The sequence below is a fragment of the Chiloscyllium plagiosum genome, unplaced genomic scaffold, assembly GCF_037043375.1.
Source record: "Chiloscyllium plagiosum isolate Xiang-an unplaced genomic scaffold, Cpla_swu_hap1 HiC_scaffold_28, whole genome shotgun sequence".
Taxonomy (NCBI): domain Eukaryota; kingdom Metazoa; phylum Chordata; class Chondrichthyes; order Orectolobiformes; family Hemiscylliidae; genus Chiloscyllium; species Chiloscyllium plagiosum.
The window spans coordinates 27237703-27259554 of NW_028270166.1; the positions used below are offsets into that span (position 1 = coordinate 27237703).

Genomic DNA, 21852 nt, shown 5'->3' on the forward strand with positions numbered 1-21852 from the left:
TTCTTCAGCCATTTCCCTCAGAACTCTAGGATGTAGCCCATTGGGGCCAGGAGATTTATCAATTTTTAGATTAGATTACCTACAGTATGGAAACAGCCCAACATGTCCACACTGACCCTCTGAGGAGTAACCCACCCAGACCCATTCCCCTACCCTACATTTACCCCTGACTAATGCACCTAATACTATGGGCAATTTAGCATGGCCAATTCACTTGACCCACACATTTTTGGATTGTGGGAGGAAACCGGAGCACCTGGAGGAAACCCACACAGACTCAGGGAGAATGTGCAAACTCCACACAGTCACTCGAGGTGGGAATCGAACTCGGGTTCCTGGCGCTTTGAGGCAGCAGTGCTAGCCACTGAGCCACTGTGCCACCCTCATCTTTTGTAATGAGAAAGAGAAATCAGAGTTAACATTTCAGATCGAGTGACCCTTCCTCAGAAAGTCAGATTTCTCTCCACAGATGCTGCCAGTCCTGCTGAACATTTCCAGCCATTTCGATTCTTCTTTCTGATTTACAGCATCCGTAGTTATTTTTGGTGTTTATTTAGTATTTAACTCCCATTGAAATTGAAACAAATCTGATTTTTTAAAATAGGATGTGTTAGTAGCCTTAGATTTCTTTAAATATTGGTATTTCTAAGCATGCCTAACTTAAAAAAAATTCTGCTCCTCTCTCCAGGAAATTAATGCTGGTTGTGTACAATTCCCATAGATGGCAATTACAAAGGCATTTTGTAAAACATGATACCTCTGTGATCAGATTCAGTGGTTTAACTGATAATTTACACCTACTCAAAGTGCAACTGCTGTGGTAATGAATGCTGGTTACTGCTTGCACTAATTAACATGAACTGCAGCAGGATTGTGGTTCTGCCTGGGTAATGAGAAACATGTCTTTACAACAATAACAATTACTTGTAGCTACCGTGTGTACGGTGATGTTAACATTAGGTATCATCTCAAGGCATTTAAAAGGAGCATAATCAAGCAAAATTTGGCACTAAGCCACATTAGAGAAATTGAGCCCAGACAGCCAACAGTTTGCAATGTTTTAAGAACAATCTGAAAGAGGAGAAAAAAAGTGTTGAGGAAATGGAAGGTGAGAAGTCCAGAGCTTGGTGCCTCAGTGGGGTAATTTAATTCAAGACTGCTCAAGGGGTGGGGGGCATTAAAGGAGCACAGATACCTCAGAGGATTATTGGTTGATCTTCAGCCAAGTGGTGGATTTAGTCCAAGATTTTTTCCATGTCTATGTTTCAGGCTTCACACAGGTAAATAGACATACTGGTGTTCGGATACTCTATTATGTTCCCACAGATATCTTTAAAAGACAGGACTTTGGGAGAGGCTATAGTTTCTGGAGTGTTTTTACTATACAATGACTTCTCACAGAATGAAAGAATCCCTACAGTGTGGAAGTATGCCATTCAGCCCATTGAGTCCATACCAACTCTCCGAAGAGCATCTCACCCAGACACATTCCATAAGCCTGCATTTCCCCATTGCTAATCCACCAATCCTGCATACCTGGACACAATGGGCAGTTTAGCATGGCCAATCCACCTAACATGCACATCTTTGGATTGTGGTAGGAAACAAGAGCATCCGGAGGAAACCCATGCAGACATGGGGAGAATTGTGGCTTTACTGCACACAATTTTAGGACCAGAAAGAGTTGCTAAGCCCCCATTACCATAGGCCTTAGTCATAGAGTCATTGAGATGTACAGCAGTCCAACTTGTCCATGCTGACCAGATATCTTAACCTAATCTTGTCCCATTTGTCAGCACTTGGCCCATATCCCTCTAAACCTTTCCTGTTCATATACCCATCCAGATGGCCTTTTAAATGTTGCAATTGTACCAGCCTCCATCACTTCCCTCTCAAATTCAGACTTTTTCTCAAATGCTGAACACAATTCTAAGAAATCGCAAAATCATATTCAATCTAGAAAACTGTCCGAGTATTCTATCTCTTCCAGCTTGCTCCATGTAACCATTAAATATTGATGTGTATTCCCAACAAAGTATGCTGTCCTTTAAAGGTGGAAACCAAAAAGGCACAAACTATTCCAAGTGTGGTCTTGATCAAAGCCTGATACTATTAAGCAAGGCTTAATTATGCTTGAACTCTAATTCACCCTTGCAGTAAAGGCTAACATGTTATGTGTCTTCTTAATTGCTTGCTGTTTTTCTAAATTCTTTGTATGAACAGTTGCTATGAACAGCAAAAATCTACAAGTTTTATATCTTTTAAAAACATTCTCCTTCAAGATATGGTCATTTCCATTGAAATTGAAAATATCTCTTTTTTTAAAAACAGTATGTGTTAATAGCCTTAGATTTCATTAATTGATTCATCCAGTGATCTGCCTTCTTCAGTGCCCACCCTTCTGGTGTTTTCTAATTAACCCTGTTCACTCTTGTATGATATACCTCAGGAATGGCTCCGCCAGGACTCGAACACAGAACCTTTGAATGCTCCACAGCTTAATCTAGAAGTTCAATGCGCTATCCATTGCGCCACGGAGCTCTATCTCAAGAGCAGGCAGAACTTGAACCCAGATCTCCTGAATGAGAGGTAGGGACACTACCATGGCACCAAAAGAGCCAATGTCCATCCTTTACCTTCAAATCTGGCTCAAGCGTTCGAGTGCTGGTAAATTAGATTGAATGATTGAAAATATTTGCTATGTCTATTTAAATAGCTGGACAGAATAACTTCCATTATAATGAGTTATAGATTAGATTCCCTACAGTGTGGAAACAGGCCCTTCGGCCCAACCTGACCCTCTGAAGAGTGACCCACCCCCCTCTGACTAATGCACCTAACACTATGGGCAATTTTGCATGGCCAATTCACCTGTTTTGCACATCTTTGGACTGTGGGACGAAACCAGAGCTCCCGGAGGAAACCCACAGGGAGAACATGCAAACTCCATACAGACAGTTGCCCGAGACTGGAAGTGAACCTGGGACCCTGGTGCTGTGCGGCAGCAGTGCTAATCACTGAGCCACCATGCCACCCCTTTGATTTATTTAATTTCTTCATCTGTCATTAATTAAATTTGTTAGATCATCATATTCAGAAACAAAGATTGTTGTGCTGGCATAATGCTTTTTGCAGAGGGGAGATAAACACTGCGTAGATGTAAGATAATGCTCAGAGTTTAAGTACTGCACAAAAACATTCTGCTGTGTCACCTTAGGCACTTAATTACAGCTACCTAGATGTCAAAGGGAGTGAAGATATTCTGGAACTCCTGAGTTATTGGAATTCATGTATGAAAATAATCTTAGGAATGGCATCCAAATATATAGAGGGCGAAGACTTCCAAATGGACAGCAGTAATAGTATGTTCAGGTTCTGAGCTGAGGGAGTTTTGTTTCTCTTTTCCAGAGTTGAGAGGTGCTTTTGTTGAACAACAGCTGCTCCCTTCCCCCGTGGTTTCCTTTACCAAGGTTTTTTTTTTGGTTTTTGGAAGACATAAAATTAGTAGAAGCATACTAATTTTGCTAACCATTCCTACCATCCTCTATGCAGTGAAACCTTTAAACTTTGTCAACATCAACAATACATATTTAACATAGGACAGTGTGATGTTCCTCATGTTCTTTTCTTAGATTTTTGTTCCTTAACTCGAACCTAAGAGATTTGTTTATGTAATCTTCCCTATGTCATCCTCAGTTCTACCTACGCCTTAGTGTTCTAATCTGTAATTAAAACAGCCATCACTACTCCTACCCCTCCTGACTCTTTTGTTGCATGGAATGTTCAACATCCAGTCCTGCCCTCACCTCAGCAACACCAGTGAAATGCTGTTAAGTCATATCCCACATTTTTATTTATGTTTGTAATTCCCCAGATTTGTTTTGTGCATTTATCAACAACTCAGATTTTCCACAGTTTATTTGCCAAAACTTCTATCTTTTACTACTTTTCATCATCCTAGTTATCTTCCCTTTTCACCCTTTTGGTTTTGCTTTCAATTCTGCTTTTTCACTTTTGTGCCATCTTCTCAATACTCTACCAGATTAATTTCAACTCTTCCCCCATAACATTTGTCACTTTCTTTCTAAGAACAATGTGAATCAATACAATCATTGAGTAGTTAGCTTAACAGAGCATGAGGGGAGGCTGACAATCAGACTGTTTGGAGAGCAGGCATTGCTAACATGACATTAACAAACTGTATGCCTCCAGTGACGGTTCTACCCCAGCTAACTATTTCTGGGCCAGGTTATTTTAAGATTTAGCCCATTTGATGCCTCTTTTTCTTGACTATTTCATTTTACTGCACAAAGCATTGCATCCTTTAAAATAATTTCTATGACTCTATTTCTAGATGCATAATGTTTTTTTCCTCAAAAGCTCTACGTGTGCTATTGTTATTTTACAGCTCATTTTTTCTGCAATATTGCATAGTGGGTGAATGGGTATGAGTTGGTATTGAGTGATATGCTGATTATGAAGGACAAAAGGAGTGGTTGGGAGGCATGAGTGGCCATTGAGTTGACATGGAGTGTATGAGAGATTAATGGGAGTGGTTGGGTGGGGGTTGGGTATGCGAGGGGCACTTTTTAAACATATTTTTCAAATGGCTCCCCAATTCAGACTATAGTTCACAATTCTTCTGAACGTCTGTGAACCAGTTACGGAGAAGTTATGCTAACCTCATGAAAATTGGATGAGGCTAGAAGATGCCTTCTCTTGCACTGGTGCCAACCAGCTCAGGAGTGCATGGTGTGGGCTCACTGCCTGCATCGTATCCCGACCTCCAGCCTTCCAGCACCTCACCTGTAGCTATCAATGATACAAATATCTCAGCAAGAGGCCCAGCAATCATTTCTCTAGCTTCCATGGAGTTCTAGGGTACACCTGATTAGGTCCTGGGGGGTTTTCCACCTTTATGTGTTTCAAGACATCCAGCACTTCCTCCGCTGTAATCTGGACATTTTGCAAGATGTCACCATCTATTTCCTTACAGTCTATATCTTCCGTATCCTTTTTCGCAGTAAATACTGATGCAAACTACTTGTTGAGTATCTGCTCCATTTTCTGCAACTCCACACTGATCTTTGAGGGGCCCTATTCTCTCCCTAGTTACCCCTTTGTCCTTAATGCATTTGTAAAAACCCTTTGGATTCTCCTTAATTCTATTTGCCAAAGGTATCTCATGTCCCCTTTTTGCCCTTCTGATTTCCCTCTTAAGTATACTCCTACTGCCTTTATACTCTTCCAAGCATTCACTCAATCTATCCTGTCTATACGTTACATATGCTTCCTTCTTTTTCTTAACCAAACCCTCAATTTCTTTAGTCATCCAGCATTCCCTATACCTACCAGCCTTCCCTTTCACCCTCATTGGAATATACTTTCTCTTGATTCTCGTTTTCTCATTCCTGAAGACTTCCCATTTTCCAGCCGTCCCTTTGCCTGCGAACATCTGCCCCCAATCTGCTTTTGAAAGTTTTTGCCTAATACTGTCAAAATTAGCCTTTCTCCAGTTTAGAAATTCAACTTTCAGATCTGGTCTATCCTATTCCATCACTATTTTAAATCTAATGGAATTATGGTTGCTGACCCCAAAGTGCTCCCCCACTGACACCTCAGTTATCTGCCCTGCCTTATTTCCCAAGAGTAGGTCAAGTTTTGCACCTTCCCTAGTAGGTACATCCACATATTGGATCAGAAAATGTTCTCGTACACACTTAACAAATTCCTCTCCATCTAAACCCTTAACACTATGGCAGTCCCAGTCTATGTTTAGAAAGTTAAAATCCCCTACCATAACTAATCTATTATTCTTACAGATAGGAGATCTCCTTACAAGTTTGTTCCTCAATTTCCCTCTGACTATTGGGGGGTCTATAATACAATTACAATAAGATGATCACCCCTTTCTTATTTCTCAGTTCCACCCAAATAACTTCCCTGGATGTATTTCCAGGAATATCCTCCCTCAGCACAGCTGTAATGCTATCCCTTATCAAAAATGCCACTCCCCCTCCTCTCTTGCCTCCCTTTCTATCCTTCCTGTACCATTTGTAACCTGGAACATTAAGCTGCCAGTCCTGCCCATCCCTAAGCCATGTTTCTGTAATTGCTATGATATCCCAGTCCCATGGTCCTAACCATGCTGTGAGTTCATCTGCTTTCCCTGTTAGGCCCCTTGCATTGAAATAAATGCAGTTTAATTTATTAGTCTTACCTTGTCCCTGCCTGCCCTGACTGTTTGACTCTCTTCTGTTCCCAACTGTACCAGTGTCAGATTGATTTCTTTTCTCACTATCTCCCTGGGTCCCACCAACCCCCCACCACCTCCCCCACCCCTCCCTCCTCCATCTTACTAGTTTAAATCCCCCTGAGCAGCTCTAGCAAATCTCCCTGCCAGTGTATTAGTCCCCTTCCAATTTAGGTGCACTTCGTCCTTCTTGTACAGATCACTTCTACCCCAAAAGAGATTCTTTGAAAAATCAAACTGTTATTCCCATAACACCACGAACGTGTTAATCAGATAATTAAAGTAATAATAACAGCTTTCAAATATTTCACATTATTATTCTTGTTCAAAAATGCATTTAGATGTTGATGAAAGAGATCAGAAAAGAACAACTTATAACCATTAAAATATATCATTGAAACAAAATTAACAATTCACTTGTCAATACCAATTTGCTACTGAGCTACTGCTTTTATTTCTCTGGGCTGTCAGCCATGGGCATGGCAGAGGCATGATGGGCCATAGTGACTGGGTAGGGATATGCTATAGTTGGTATTCAGGGATTGAGTGTTAGGGGGCCTAACTGCTTTAATTACAACTGGGGCCAAGTCCCAGAGAACCAAGTCCTGCATTCAAGACAGCTCCACCTCGGTAAACTCTTTGGCTGTCTGGTATCTGTTTCTCAAATTCCTATACTGTATCTGCTGTTCCAAATTCCTCCAGCAACAATCCTGTAGCAAAATTGTAAAATTGCGTGTGATCGTTAAACAAAGGGAAGTCTGTAGAATTGGGAGGTTTACTCGGTCACAAAAATTTGACCTTTGGCTGCCAGGTCCCGCTCTAAATTCTTTATCATATAAAATATCCCATGCAGTATTAAGGATGCCATATTTCTAATGAGACTTTAAACTGAGGCCCAAAATGCCATCTCAGTAGCTGTAAAATAAACCTACCATGGCAAAAGTGTTCTCATTGGCATCGTAATCACTAGTCTCAGTTCAAACAAGGCCACTGATAACAAATACATCCCATTGCTCTATGTTGAATGAGTGCACATTGGCTGATGTGCATCCTATATTACAACAGTGACTACACTTTTAAAGTCCAATCTTAGCTGTGAAGGGCTGGAAGGGCTTTCTTAGATAATGAAAGTCATTGTTTTTTTTCAAACAACAGGAGATGGAAGAGGAGCATAATAAAAGATAGCAGATAAAGAAAGATGTCCACATCAGACCATTTCCAAATAACAGAGAGGCTCAGCCAAGAGGAATCATCTTGACATGAAACATTAGCTTGTTCTCTCCACGGATGCTGTGATCTCCAGCATTTGTTGTTTTCAGAGCAACTTCCAGCATCTGCAGTAACTGGCTCCTCCTCTCTGGATTTACCTGAGGAACAGTTTATCTGGAGGATACTGAACCTCTCTGGAAGACCATCATAGAAATCTGCAGACTCCTGCAATAAACTAATAAAACTTACTGCCTAATAGTTTCACAGATGTTTAATTTTGGGTTCTGTTTCTGATGCTTATTTAAAAATTGAGTCAGTCCAATGTCCTTTGATTGATGGAGTCCAATACAAATTACAACAATAAAAAGGAGTATGTTTCTGCCTCAGAAGTAATGCAAATTTTCTAAAGATAGCGAGGAGGTGCCACAGAAGAGATTGTTACTTAAGGTTCAAACTCATGAGATTGTGGATAATATATTAGCATGGAGTAAAGACAGACAATGAAAGATTTGGAATAAGCGGGTCATATTTGGTTTGGCAGGTGGTAAATTGTGGGATATTGGAAGGATCAAGCTATAGGGGAAAGTGAGTCGAGAGAAGGATCAAAAGGGATTAAGTGAATGAATAAGAAGGTAGCAAGTGGAGCACATTATTAAGATAAGGGAAATTACCCATTTTGGTTCAGAGAATAGAAAAACAGACTTTTTTTCTTAAGGTGGAATGACAAGTAAATGTTGGTATTCAGGGATTGAGTGATCATGTGCACAAATCTCAGAAAGTTAATGTGCAATAAGTAAATACATGGTTTGTCAGTTTTGTTGTAAGGAGTAGTGAAAATGAGCTAAGGACATCTTGCTGCACCTATACAGGGCTTTGCTGAGAAAAATGTTTTTCACTAAGGAATTTTGAACCTTTCAAATTACTTATTCCAGATGGCTGCAGATGCTCAGTCATTGATTATATTCAATACTGAGATCGATAGAATTATGACACTTAAGGAACCAAGGCATAGGGAGAGAGAGTGCAATAAGTTGAGTTAGAAGACCAATCATGATCTCACTTGAATAACAAAGCGTGATCAAAGGCTGATGCGGCCTATTTCTTAGGCTCTGATATATAAAAGGCAAAACATCTGGCAGACCACATGGGAATGCCTCATTTGATAAATGGCATGTGAACAGATTTTGATTTCAAATTTACAAATGATATTGAATCATGTCAAATAAAGAGTCCAATGTGTATTTTAACAGTGGGTAATCTAACAGAAAATTGGCTGAGTGTAATTTCAGTGCCAATAATAACAGAACAGAATGGTATGATACTTCCTGAATACATCTTGTGCACTATCCATCATGCCATTTATGGCGAACAGGATTTTAATTTAAAATAGTCATCAGGCCAATACAGCAACATCTGGTAAGCCATAATTTAGAAATCCTAAGTTTCCAACATTTTATTTAAACTATTTACATCTAGGAGATTCCCAGTGTGTCACACGTTGATGTAAAAAAGGAAAAGTCACAATTGTCCTACCAAACCTTAGTTTGGCTTTCACATTACAGAAAGAGAGAGAGAGACAGAGATGCCTCAGGTAAGGGGGAAGGTTGAGAAGGAGAGTCCAACAGAAAGCAAACAGAACTGTAATATCCTCTTTGATCAATTCTAGCTTGTCTTTTGCAAAAGTTTTGTCCATTCATAAACTGTGTTAGGTTTCAGTTGCAAATCCCTGCCTCATGCTGGCAAGTAATAATCAATGAGGAAAACATCAAAGTCCACATTCATATCATTTTGTTCACACCACGCTGACAACATTCATTTACTTTTGTAAAATTTGCCAGTTCCTTCAGGGTTTTTCCATAAACAGAGGTTTGTGCTACACACCCAGTTGACTTATGTCTAAACTATTATATGGCATGTGATTAGTGCAGTGCGAAGCCACAACCCATAAGGCTACCTATAATTAATTATTCATTCTATTCATTCTATTCATCTCCAACAATTGCAGTGCTCTATTTATATCCCCTCCCAATTCAGTGATAAATAGGTGATCACTTTTAGCACTTTGTCATGATTACTAATCCTAAATACTGCATTCAGTAAATTATGTTTTGATTACCACACACCTAGTACACATGAAAACTTGTCACTTCACGCACTAGATACCTGTCAGAATTTTCTCTGACATTTGTGTTGTTGCTCCTTCCTAGCTGCTTTGATGTGGAGTTAGCCAAATCTGATTCTTACATCCTTCCGAAACAGGTGTCAAGAATTAACATGGGCAGTATGTGTGTGTACCTGCCATATTATAATGAGATCAGTTTCACTCGCCAACTGACAAGTCTGTGAATTGCAAACAGCATCTCTGTCTTTGTATTATCACATTTATCAATGTCCAGAAAGAACTTTCACCTTGCCAACATCTCTTCCCCCGATATAATTCTTCTGCCTGAATCTAGGGAAAAAGTCAGAGATCACATGACACAGGTTATAGTCTAACAGGTTTATTTAAAATCACAAATTTTCGGAGCGCTGCTCCTTTGTCAGGTGCAGTGCTCCAAAAACTTGTGATTTTAAATAAACCTGGTGGACTACAACCTGGTGGCATGTATCTTCTGGCTTTGTCCAACCCAGTCCAACACCAGCATCGCCACATCATCCAGACTACTCAATGCATAATAGGTTATAAAGGAGCATGTGAAAAGTTTGGGGGTCCTGTATTGCACAGAGGATTTCTCTCTCCTGGAGTTCAACTGCTTAAAAGCAAGCAATTAATCATCTCAAATCTTGCTTGTTACCTGTCAGAGCATTAGTTTAATCTAAGTTGTTGTCTTTGCAGAGTGAAACATAATATACAAATATAATTCCATTTGTTCCCTTTGGTCACTTTAAGCTACTAAACTGATGAGGCACATTTATTTTGTTCTTTAATTGCTAAATGCCATTGGCACATATTGGCCTTTCATGGGTGTTGGCTTCTTACATGGGCAGGACAAAATATTTTCATCAATTATCTTACGTTGTTTCTTTCCAAACGAATAGGCCTCCGGTAAACGTGTTGCATAATAAGAGGTCAGAACACTACATCAAGTCATAGAGTCATAGAGATGTACAGTATCCTTCCCCTCTCAACCTGAACTTATGCCCTCTAGTTCTGGACTCCCCCACCCCAAGGAAAATACCTTGTCTATTTACCCTATGCATGCCCCTCATGATTTTATAAACTTCTATAAGGTCACCCCTGAGTCTCTGATGCTCCAGGGAAAACAGCCTCAGCCTATTCGACCTCTCCCTATGCTCAAAACCCTCCAATGCTGGCAACGTCCTTGTAAATCTTTTCTGAACCCTTTCAAGTTTCATATTGCCTTGTTGAGACAAAAATCAGCATAAGACCTCATGTTGCTTATAAAATTATAATTTATTGGGTCAGTATTCTGAATAAAAATGTTTTTCATCCATGTATTAGATGGTGCCTTGGACTTGTATGCTTGCTTTCTATAAACTATGATGATTCTTATGCTTGACCATTGAGGTTGATCTTTAAGTACAAGAGAAATAGAGAATTAAGTGACAGCAGTATTCCTTAGTGTGTATGTGTTACTTATGAGTTTCTGTCCTGTTCAATCAGAAGTATTGAAGATAATATTCCAGAGTAGACAATAAAGCCAAGGAGAATTGAAAAAGAGGATGAGTAGCATTGATAATAATGGTTATTATTGGGGCATTTGTGGAAAGAATCTTGGGTCGGAAAATCAGTTTGGGTGGAGATAAGAAATAGCAAGGATTAAAAAACACAAATTAATTATGTGACATGTCTGAAGGTTAATAATTTTAATTTTCCAACATAAGCATTTAAATTTTTCAGATATAAAAGTTGATGGTTGTTAATGTAGAAATGAGAAAATGTTGTCCCTTCTGTTAGGACCAATTGAGGAGAGGTGATTTGGTTTCATCCTTTCGACCCCCTTGGTTGGTTTTCAGCTTGAAATTGTACATCTCTACAAGTAAAATGTAATTAAATAATTTCAACAGCAGTAGTAACAAATTTATTGGTAAAAGCAAGAACAATTATATTATTTGCCAAAAAAAGACATGCATCAAACATACACAAACACAAAGTTAAAAATGAAATAGTGTCAGGACATAAGGAAGATGGAAGAAATACATTGTGTTAAGTCCTTAAGATTCCCTTGATGCGTGAGATGTGAACCTGAAACCATGATTGTTTGGTTGGTGTCCTGAATTACTAGCAGTAGCAATTACTTCAGTTATCCTTTTAGTTCTCTGTGCTCTGATGCTTTTTAACCAGCACTGTAATCTGGTGTTTTTTTTCTTGAAAGACAGAGAGGAGCTTTTTCAGTTGATTTCAGGTCTACAGTCAAAAATCTGCCTTCTCTCTTCAGTTATAGTGAACTGCTTGAAATATAAGCTTGTTTGAATAAATCCAAGCCTGCATTCACTGTCTCCAAGAAAATAAGGACATAAGAACATAAAAGCAGGAATAGGGAAGTCAGCCCCTCAATCCTGCTGTACCATTGAATATGATCACAGCTGATCACATCTCAGCATCAACTCCACTTTCCTGCCCACTCTCCATAATGATTCATCCTATTACAAATTAAAAATCTATCTCCTCCATCAGTGTATTTGATGTTCCTGCATCCATGGCACTCTAGGGTAGTGAATTCCAAAGATACATTATCATTTGAGTGAAGTAATTTCTTCCCATCTCTGTTTTAAATCTGATACCCTTTATCCTAAAACTATGACTTCTCGTTTTAGATTGTCCCACACTGTCTCCAATGTAACTACATCACTGCTCAAGTAAGGGGACCAAAACTGTATGCAATATTCCAGGTGCAATCTTATTAATGCAATTGCAGTGACACTTCCCTACTTTTACACGCTATTCCTTTAGCAATAAATGACAAAAATTCAATTTGTCTTCCGTATTTCTACTGGACATGCATACCGGTTTTTCGCGATTCATGCACGAGGACACCCAGATCCCTCTGCACCAAAGCACTTTGATGCATCTGTCTTATCATACAGATAATTTGTATCTCTATTCTTTTGACCAAAATGGATTACCTCACACTTATCCACATTAAATTACATCTGTCAAATTTTGACCATTCAGCTAATCTATCCATAATTTGGAGACACCAGTGTTGGACTGGGGTGTACAAAGTTAAAAATCACACAACACCAGGTTATAGTCCAACAGGTTTATTTGGAAGCTGTAGCTTTCGGAGTGCTGTTCCTTCATCACAACCACCTGATGAAGGAGCGGCGATCTGAAAGCTAGCGCTTCCAAATAAACCTGTTGGACTATAACCTGGTGTTGTGTGATTTTTAAATCAGTACAGATTCATTCATCTCAGCTTGATATTTGCATATTTTCCTCTCCAACATATGAACATTTATATACAGGCGCGAAATGAAATAGGAGATAAGGGAATTTTCAGACCTTCTGTGGGCATGGGGAAGGAATTAAGTGACTTCCTGGCTGTTTCAGTGCCTTTGGATTAATTGTTAACTTCGGCTTGACTGCCTGTTGTCTAATTCATATTAAATCTTGGACCTTGTGGTCAGGAGATGCCTGTGGCCATTTGTCATATATCAATGCATCTGGTTCCTTTCTGTCAACCAATCAGTTTACAAGAATCCCTGGTTTAAATTGTATGGGGGGATCCATGTGCTTGAAAAACCAGTATGTTTGTTACTAAGTGTAAAGGTAGGTTGCAGCTGAGTTAGATTGCATGCAGCATTATAACAAAGGTAAGTATAGATCTAGTGCTCAAACTATACTTAATGAAAATTAAGACTTTTGCAATTATACAGAAGTTAGAATTAAATGTCACCTATCCCGAATCATGGAACCTCTCCTATCTATCAATGTTTGACTATGTGAGCAACTCGAAGAAACAACTACCTTTCACTCATAAACAAAACAATTTGCTAAATAACTTCTGTTAGAATGTTAACTGTTTCTGACTTCTATCTGCTCAAACTGTAACAATAAGCGAAAACTGAAAGAGTGTGACTGTTTCAGAATTCACCTCTGCCTGAACTGCTGCAAATATCTAATTGTCGTATTCGTGACAAAGACAGGAAGCAATTGCTGATATTATGACTAATTAAAGTCTCTTGGACTGAGTAAAATTTGTGATTAGCTCAAAAGATATTTAGCTTCATCATTCAAATTCTTGTTTATTAGCATTCAATACATGAGGAGTTGTCAATTTAATGCTAAAGGAATCCTACTTAATTAAACATTGATTCAGCCGACAAACAAGGAGAAAAGCAGGCTCATACATGAAAAGCAACATAAAAAGTTTAGTGAAAACCAAACAGATATCTACCTATCAACCCATTGTTGAAATGAGACTCAATGATGAAACAGTAACTTCTAATAGTGCCAATATAGTGCTAAAATTCACAGGCATAAATTCTATTTCATCACTGAGTACATTAAAGAAATCCATTTCCTTTTGCAGAACATGTGTAAATAGAGTTAAGATGGAATACTATTACTTATGTCAAATTATGTAACTTCCGCATTTCCATCTACTTTTAACAATGTACTGTCACTGTTTAAATGATACAATTTGCCAGGACCTGTTCATTGGACAGAAGTAATTGATTAAATTAATATGGCTCAATGAGGTTTTTGTCAATAATTGACCATACCTTGAGATGTACTGAAGATACTGTTAACATGTTTCCATTGTTTTCCAAAAATCTTCTATTACTCCTGGAAAGAATTGTACTTCAGGAGCGTTATTGATTTATTATCTAGTCATTTTACAATGCGTTTTGCATTTGGAAATCCGGCTATCACAAACTGTCTACTGGAAGATGAGGAAAAGCAAGGAAAGGATTACTCAAAGACAAATCAGACTATTCCTTACAATGGTAACTTAAAACAGTTCTTGGAATCAATGACTAATTGGTATAACCATGTTTCTGCTATTTTACAATGGGTTTGATGAACTTTTGAATAAGTTACAGCAAGAACCAAAATAGATTTTGAAGACTTCTGTCCACAGTAATTGGATGGACAGGAGCACAGAGTTGGAAAATAAACTTGCACAGAATAACTCCCAAAAAATGAATTAAGTCCAATATTAATTGATGTACTACAGGTTCATCCCCAAAATCTGTTAGCAATATACAAACCAGCTTCAGAAACCAGATTAGAAAACAATGCTGATTAACGTTCTGATGCTGGGCTCCCAACCAAAAAAATTTCCAATTATAATTTGGGATAAGGTACATAATTGACATCTTCTGCTCTGAAATAGAAAATTCCTAAGAATAGTTATGAGATGATCTAATTTTTTAAGCCTACCAGTTGTCCTATTTATCATCTGAAAAGAAAATGGCAGCCACAATAAGATCACAGTTAATATCACTTTTAAATATATATTTACTGAAACTGACATCATCTTAGTGAAACCTTTAAACTGAACTTTTATATGACAGAACAATTAGAGTCTCAACTGTAGGGAAACCACAATAGACCCACTTATTTATATCAATTAATTAACTTTTCAATTTTTCTGACAGTCCTGCAACTCAACTCTAGCATTTGATACTGTGTCATTACCACTAAATCTCTTTACCCCATAAGCATATTGCTGGGATTAGGATAATTACTTCGAAGTGTGGTGTCACTGCACATAAAGCAGGCATTTGGCTGCTTTATTAACCATTTGTTTAGCAGTTGAGTCAAAATGTTGTTGAACAATACCACAGAGATAATCTGTAAATATCTGTATATCTGTACATCTGTATATATCTATACACCTGTAACTCTCCTGGAAAACACCAATTTTTTTTGAAAAAAGCAAAAGACTGCAGATGCTGGAAATCAGAAACAAAAGCAGAAAATTGCTTGAAAGTCTCAACAGGTATGGCAGCAGCTGTGGAGAGAAATCAGAGTTCTTAGATACTGTTCTTAGATATTTAGAGACCAATATTTTTCTTTAATTATAGGAGTGTTTTAGATCTTCGATCAAATCTGGCTCTTGAAAAGATAAAAATGGATCTTGGTCTCGAGATCATACATTCAAGATGAATTGCTTTAATAATAATATGTAGCTGAATAAGAAATGTTTGGAGGGATTTGGGCCAACTCAGACAGGTGAGACTAGTTTAGTTTGAGATTATAGTTGGCATGGATGATTGTACTGAAAAATCTGTTTCTGTGCCATTATGACTATAACTCAATAACTAGATATAATTTATTTTCTTTCAGTTTTTCATTTGTGTGCAAGTGATTGTAGCAATGTATGTGATGGCAACAAATTGGCATAGGATAAACATATTTAGTGACTTGGTAATAATGTTTGGACAAGGTTGGAATGTAAATATGCTTCAATAAACCTGATTTAGAAATACAGAAGCTTCCCAAATGGACAAATATCAGGAAGTGGGAGATGTTTGCACTTCAGGGAAATGAAAGAGAAACGACTGCGAGATCTCACAGAATATTTATTTTTATATTTTGGAAGCAATGAGAGCCGATCCACTTTGGTGAGCGGAACATTGGAGACAATATAAAATAGGTGGGACAATTCTAAAGGGGGAGTAGGAGCAAAGGGATCTGGATGTATTTTTGCACATACCATTAAAGGTGGCAGGACAGGTAGATCAATTAATAAAGCCTATAGCGTTTTCAGTTTTATTAATATGGGCATAGAATACAAGAATTAGTATTTAGGTGGAAATATTTTCAAGGGGTATAGGGAATTAAGCAAGAGATTAGCAATGAGCCAGTGCAGGCAATTCTCATTTTAATTATTTTCTTAACAAACAGAAAATAGGAACATAAAGCCCCATGAGACCACTTGATAAAGAAATATGATGACACTTAACATGAATTAAAGAGCTGATGTGCTTGTTGCAATACGTAAAGGTTTTAGGTTAATTAGAAATCTTTCAAATGGAACTTTGTTAAATATTTTTGAAGTTTCAAATAAGCAGTACGAATAGGAGCCATGTTTTAGACACCTCACCAGCCATGTTTTAGACACTAGGAGAGCACTGCCGAGAAATATGAAGCCAGGCAAGTGCATTCACAAGACAGGGACTACTAAATTGCACAAATGTGAATAGTTTGTGGTTGTCTGGATATAGTTTTATTGTTTGATAAAGATATTATGTAAAGGTTACTGTTGATTGTTTTTATTGTTGACAGTACCCAGTTTTCTCTGTTGGGAAAGCAATGACATTTCTTGCCAGGCAAGAAGGCACACTGACCCTGATTGTATCCAAATAAGAGCCTGAATTCTTTTGGTAGTTTTTAATTGACCGTATACTTAAGAGCCTTACTTCACAATGGGTTAGAAAGGGCATCCATGGACTTTCTTGCCCAGGATTTAATTGCTGTGATGTTGAGAACAGTTTCTCTCTGGTGACAGATTAATAATTGCCCTTCTCTTCATCTGCCCCACCTCTTCCAGGGAGGGAAATTCCTGCTCAACATTTCAAGTTGAGATGACCTTTCAGATGGTAAAACTACACTTCACTGACCTAGAGTTTGATGGAAATTTTACCTCAGCTGGCTGTCAATGTCAGATATATATATTTGGAGACAATAGCAACAGCCCTGGGTTAAATCTGAAGGTGTGAATGTGGACTTGAGTATCAACAGTGTTCATGGTGACAGCTGATCACATGATTTGTGAAAGTGTTACTGGTGAGTAGCATGTGCGTTATGAATAACAGAGGGGCAGGGATGGCAATCAAAGAAAACTGTATGTAGCCATGGAACATAAGCCATTGGAATAATGAAATAACTACAATCCAAATTTAAATAAACTAGTGGGATTCCACAGTGATTTGTTTACAATATATATTATGAGCTGGATGAAGGAAGTGAATATATTTTAGCCAAATTTGCAAATGACAAAAATAAATTGGGAGAATACAGACAGACATTGATAGATTAAGAAATGGACAGTAAAAAAAACAGGTGGAGGAACATGTGGGGAAATGGAAGGGAGAATATTTGGGAAGGAGTTTGAGTAAAACTGCAGAAAGTTGCAACACAAAGGGACTTGTCAGTACTTGTGCACAAATTACAGAAAGCTAGCACGCAGGTCATCAGGAAAAATAATGAAATGTTGGCCCTTATTTCAAGGGGATTGGAGTATACGAGTAAGGAGGCCTTACTGCAACTGTGCAAGGTGCTGATGAGATCATATCAGAAGTATTGTGAGCAGTTTTGGTCTCCCTATTTAAGAAAATATTTTATTGGAGGCAGTTCACCGAAGGTTCACTGGGAGGATTCTTGGTATGGAGGTATGAACAAGTAGAGACTCTACTCATTGGAGTTTAGAAGAATGAGAGGTGATCTCACTGAAATATATAGGATTCATAAAGAGCTTGAAAGGATAATTGCTGAGAGGATATTTCTTCTCATGGGACAGGCTCAGACTATTGGGCATAGTCTCAGAATAAAGGGGTGCCAATTTAAGATTGAGATGAGGAAGAATTCCTTCTTGCAGAGGGTAGTAAGTTTTTGGAATTCTTTGCCACAAAAAGCTGTGAGAGCTTCCTTCTTGTACAATCTTAGAATCCTTACAGTGTGGAAACATGCTCTTCAGCCCAACAAGTCCACACTGAGCCTCAAAAGAGTATCCCACCCAAACCCATAACTCTTCATTTACCCCTGACTAACACACCTAGCCTACACATCCCTGAACACAATGGGCGATTTAGCATAGCCAATTCACCCAACTTGCACATCTTTCAAGTGTGGGAGGAAACCAGAGCACCCAGAGGAAACCCAGACAGACACAGGGAGAATGTGCAAACTCCACACAGTCACCTGAGGCTGGGATCAAACCCAGGTCCCTGGCGCTGTGAGGCAGTAGTGCTAACCACTCAGCCACCATGCTGCCCTATTTCAGACTGAGAAAGATAGATCGTTGATCAGTACAGGAATCAAGTGTTATGGGGAAAGTGCAGGAAGGTGGACATGAGGAGTGTCAGAAATGTCATGATCCTATTGAATGGTGGAGAAGGCTTGACAGGCTGATTGGCCTACTCCTGTTCTGATGTCTTATGGTTCTGGGAGGAGATCAGTATTACAAAGGTGGGGTTTGAAGAATGTCAAGAATGTGGTGCTGGAAAAGCACAGCAGGTCAGGCAGCATCCAAGGAGCAGAAGAATTGACATTTCAGGCAAAAGCCCTTCATCAGGGAGGACACTCATTTGAAATGGTTAACAGTGAGTGATAATGGTAATTTGGAGTAACAGTGAATGGTAGTTGGAATTAAACAGGTCCAACAATTTTAATGTGAAGTTATCTTGTCATCATCAGGCCAGAGGTGTTCTTGAATAGCTTCTAATGAGAAACTGGCAGCAATTAACAATGAAAATTACAAGCAAAGTTTCAGGATATTTCTTTAAAAAGGTAGAATATTTTCAAAGGCTGAAAGAAGAGAAGACAGTATGGCATATTGCTGGCTGGCAGCAATGACAGTGATGCTTGTGCCATGTTGTGCTGTTGCCTTTATGTTTAAGTGTATCCATGTGAGTGAATCTGTCTGGGGGGCTTGGTGAGTGAGGTCAGTAAGTTGTTGGGAGAGGGGAGAGAAGAATATACAGAAACTTTGTGGAGGCTTCCAACTTCAGGCCCTCTACTTCTTCTGTGCCCTCTGGCCTCCTTAGGTCCACACCCCCACCAACTCACCCTCTATCCCCAGCATCTTCCCTTGCCACCGCAAGATGAGTAAAATTGTGGCCACACCTCTGACCAAGGCCCCAAAAGATCCTTCCACATCCAGCTGATATTTCCCTGCGTATCCAAACATGTTATCTACAGCGTCTGTTGCTCCCGATGTGGCGTCCTCTCCATCAGAGAGACAGGATGCCAACTCGCGGAATGTTAAGAGAACATCTCTGGGACACACGAACCAAAAACCCCAACGTCCTGTGGCTGACCACTTCAACACCCCCTCCCACTCTGCAAAAGACATGCAAGTCCTGGGGTTCCTCCACCACCAAATCCTAGCCACACAAGGCCTGGAGGAAGAACGCCTCATCTTCCACATTGGGACTCTTCAACCATACGGCATCAACATTGATTTCACCAGTTTTCTTAACTCCCCTCTCCCCACCTCATCCCAGATCCAACCCTCCAGCTCAGGACTGCCCTCTTGAACTGTCCTACCTATCCGTTCCCCCCTCCCCTTCAAACTATCTACATCACTATTCACCGAGCCTGGCCTCAGTGGTGAGCAAGTTGTTGGAGGGAATCTTGAGGGACAGGATGTACATGTATTTGGAAAGGCAAGGACTGATTAGGGATAGTCAACATGGCTTTGTGTGTGGGAAATCATGTCTCACAAACTTGATTGAGTTTTTTGAAGAAGTAACAAAGAAGATTGATGGGGGCAGAGCAGTAGATGTGATCTATATGGACTTCAGTAAGGCGTTTGACAAGGTTCCCCATGGGAGACTGATTAGCAAGGTTAGATCTCATGGAATACAGAGAGAACTAGCCATTTGGATACAGAACTGGCTCAAAGGTAAAAGACGGAGGGTGGTGGTGGAGGGTTGTTTTTCAGACTGGAGGCCTGTGACCAGTGGAGTGCCACAAGGATCGGTGCTGGGTCCTCTACTTTTTGTCATTTACATAAATGATTTGGATGCGAGCATAAGAGCTGCAGTTAGTAAGTTTGCAGATGACACCAAAATTGGAGGTGTAGTGGACAGCAAGAGGGTTACCTCAGATTACAACAGGATCTGGACCAGATGGGCCAATGGGCTGAGAAGTGGCAGATGGAGTTTAATTCAGATAAATGCGAGGTGCTGCATTTTGGGAAAGCAAATCTTAGCAGGACTTATACACTTAATGGTAAGGTCCAAGGGAGTGTTGCTGAACAAAGAGACCTTGGAGTGCAGGTTCATAGCTCCTTGAAAGTGGAATTGCAGGTAGATAGGATAGTGAAGAAGGCGTTTGGTATGCTTTCCTTTATTGCTCAGCGTATTGAGTACAGGAGTTGGGAAGTCATGTTGCGGCTGTACAGGACATTGGTTAGGCCACTGTTGGAATATTGCGTGCAATTCTGGTCTCCTTCCTATCAGAAGGATATTGTGAAACTTGAAAGGGTTCAGAAAAGATTTACAAGGATGTTGCCAGGGTTGGAGGATCTGAGCTACCGGGAGAGGCTGAACAGGCTGGGGCTGTTTTCCCTGGAGTGTCGGAGGCTGAGGGGTGACCTTATAGAGGTTTACAAAATTATGAGGGGCATGAATAGGATAAATAGACAAAGTCTTTTCCCTGGGGTCGGGGAGTCCAGAACTAGAGGGCTTAGGTTTAGGGTGAGAGGGGAATGATATAAAAGAGACCTAAGGGGCAACGTTTTCAAGCAGAGGGTGGTACGTGTATGGAATGAGCTGCCAGAGGATGTGGTGGAGGCTGGTACAATTGCAACATTTAAGAGGCATTTGGATGGGTATATGAATAGGAAGGATTTGGAGGGATATGGTCCAGGTGCTGGCAGGTGGGACTAGATTGGGTTGGGATGTCTGGTCGGCATGGACGGGTTGGACCAAAGGGTCTGTTTCCATGCTGTACATCTCTATGACTCTATGCATCTACTAATCACCTTCTCAACTACCTTCCCCCCAGGAGAAAGTGAGGTCTGCAGATGCTGGAGATCAAAGTTGAAACTTTATTGCTGGAACAGCACAGCAGGTCAGGCAGCATCCAGGGAACAGGAGATTCGACATTTCGGGCACAGGCCCTTCTTCAGGAATGACCTTCCCCCCAGCCCAACCCCCACCCCCACGCTCCTATTTATCTCTTATCTCCCTTCCTCCCTACATTCCTGATGAAGGGTTTATGCCCGATACATTAATTGTCTTATTCCTTGGATGCTGCCTGACCTGCTGCGTTTTTCCAGCACCACAATTCTCTATCTCACTTTCTCCTTATGACTAACAAGGTTAAATGTGTTTTTTTTTAAATAAATTTGTTGAAAACTTTTGAGCCTTTAGAATCCCCACTTCATGGGAATAGGCCCTTTAGCCCAACAATTCCACACTGGCCCTCTGAAGAGTATCCAACCCAAATTCATTCCCCACTACTCTACAGTTAACCCAAACTAATGCACCTAACCCATACATTATCTGAACAGTATGGGCAATTTAGCATGACCAATCCATCTAACCTGCACAGCGTTGGATTGTGGGAAGCAAGCCAAACAGACACAGAGAGAATTTGCAAACTCCACACAGTCACCCTAGGATGGAATTGAACCTGGGTCCCTGGTGCTGTGAGGCAGCAGTACTAACTACTGAGCCACACCCTGGCCCTGCCTCTCCTTCACATCCATTTTCATTGTTGAGTTATACAGTGTCACATCAATTTA

At 39.8% G+C, this 21852-nt stretch overlaps 1 long non-coding RNA gene across 1 annotated transcript; it reads left to right on the plus strand.

Annotated features, from left to right (window-relative positions):
- The first annotated feature begins 2479 nt into the window (after nt 1-2479).
- Nucleotides 2480-7710, plus strand: LOC148142510 (uncharacterized). The gene is made up of 2 exons (XR_015751912.1): nt 2480-2589; nt 7409-7710. It is a non-coding gene; the product is annotated as an uncharacterized LOC148142510 (long non-coding RNA).
- The last annotated feature ends 14142 nt before the right edge of the window (nt 7711-21852 follow it).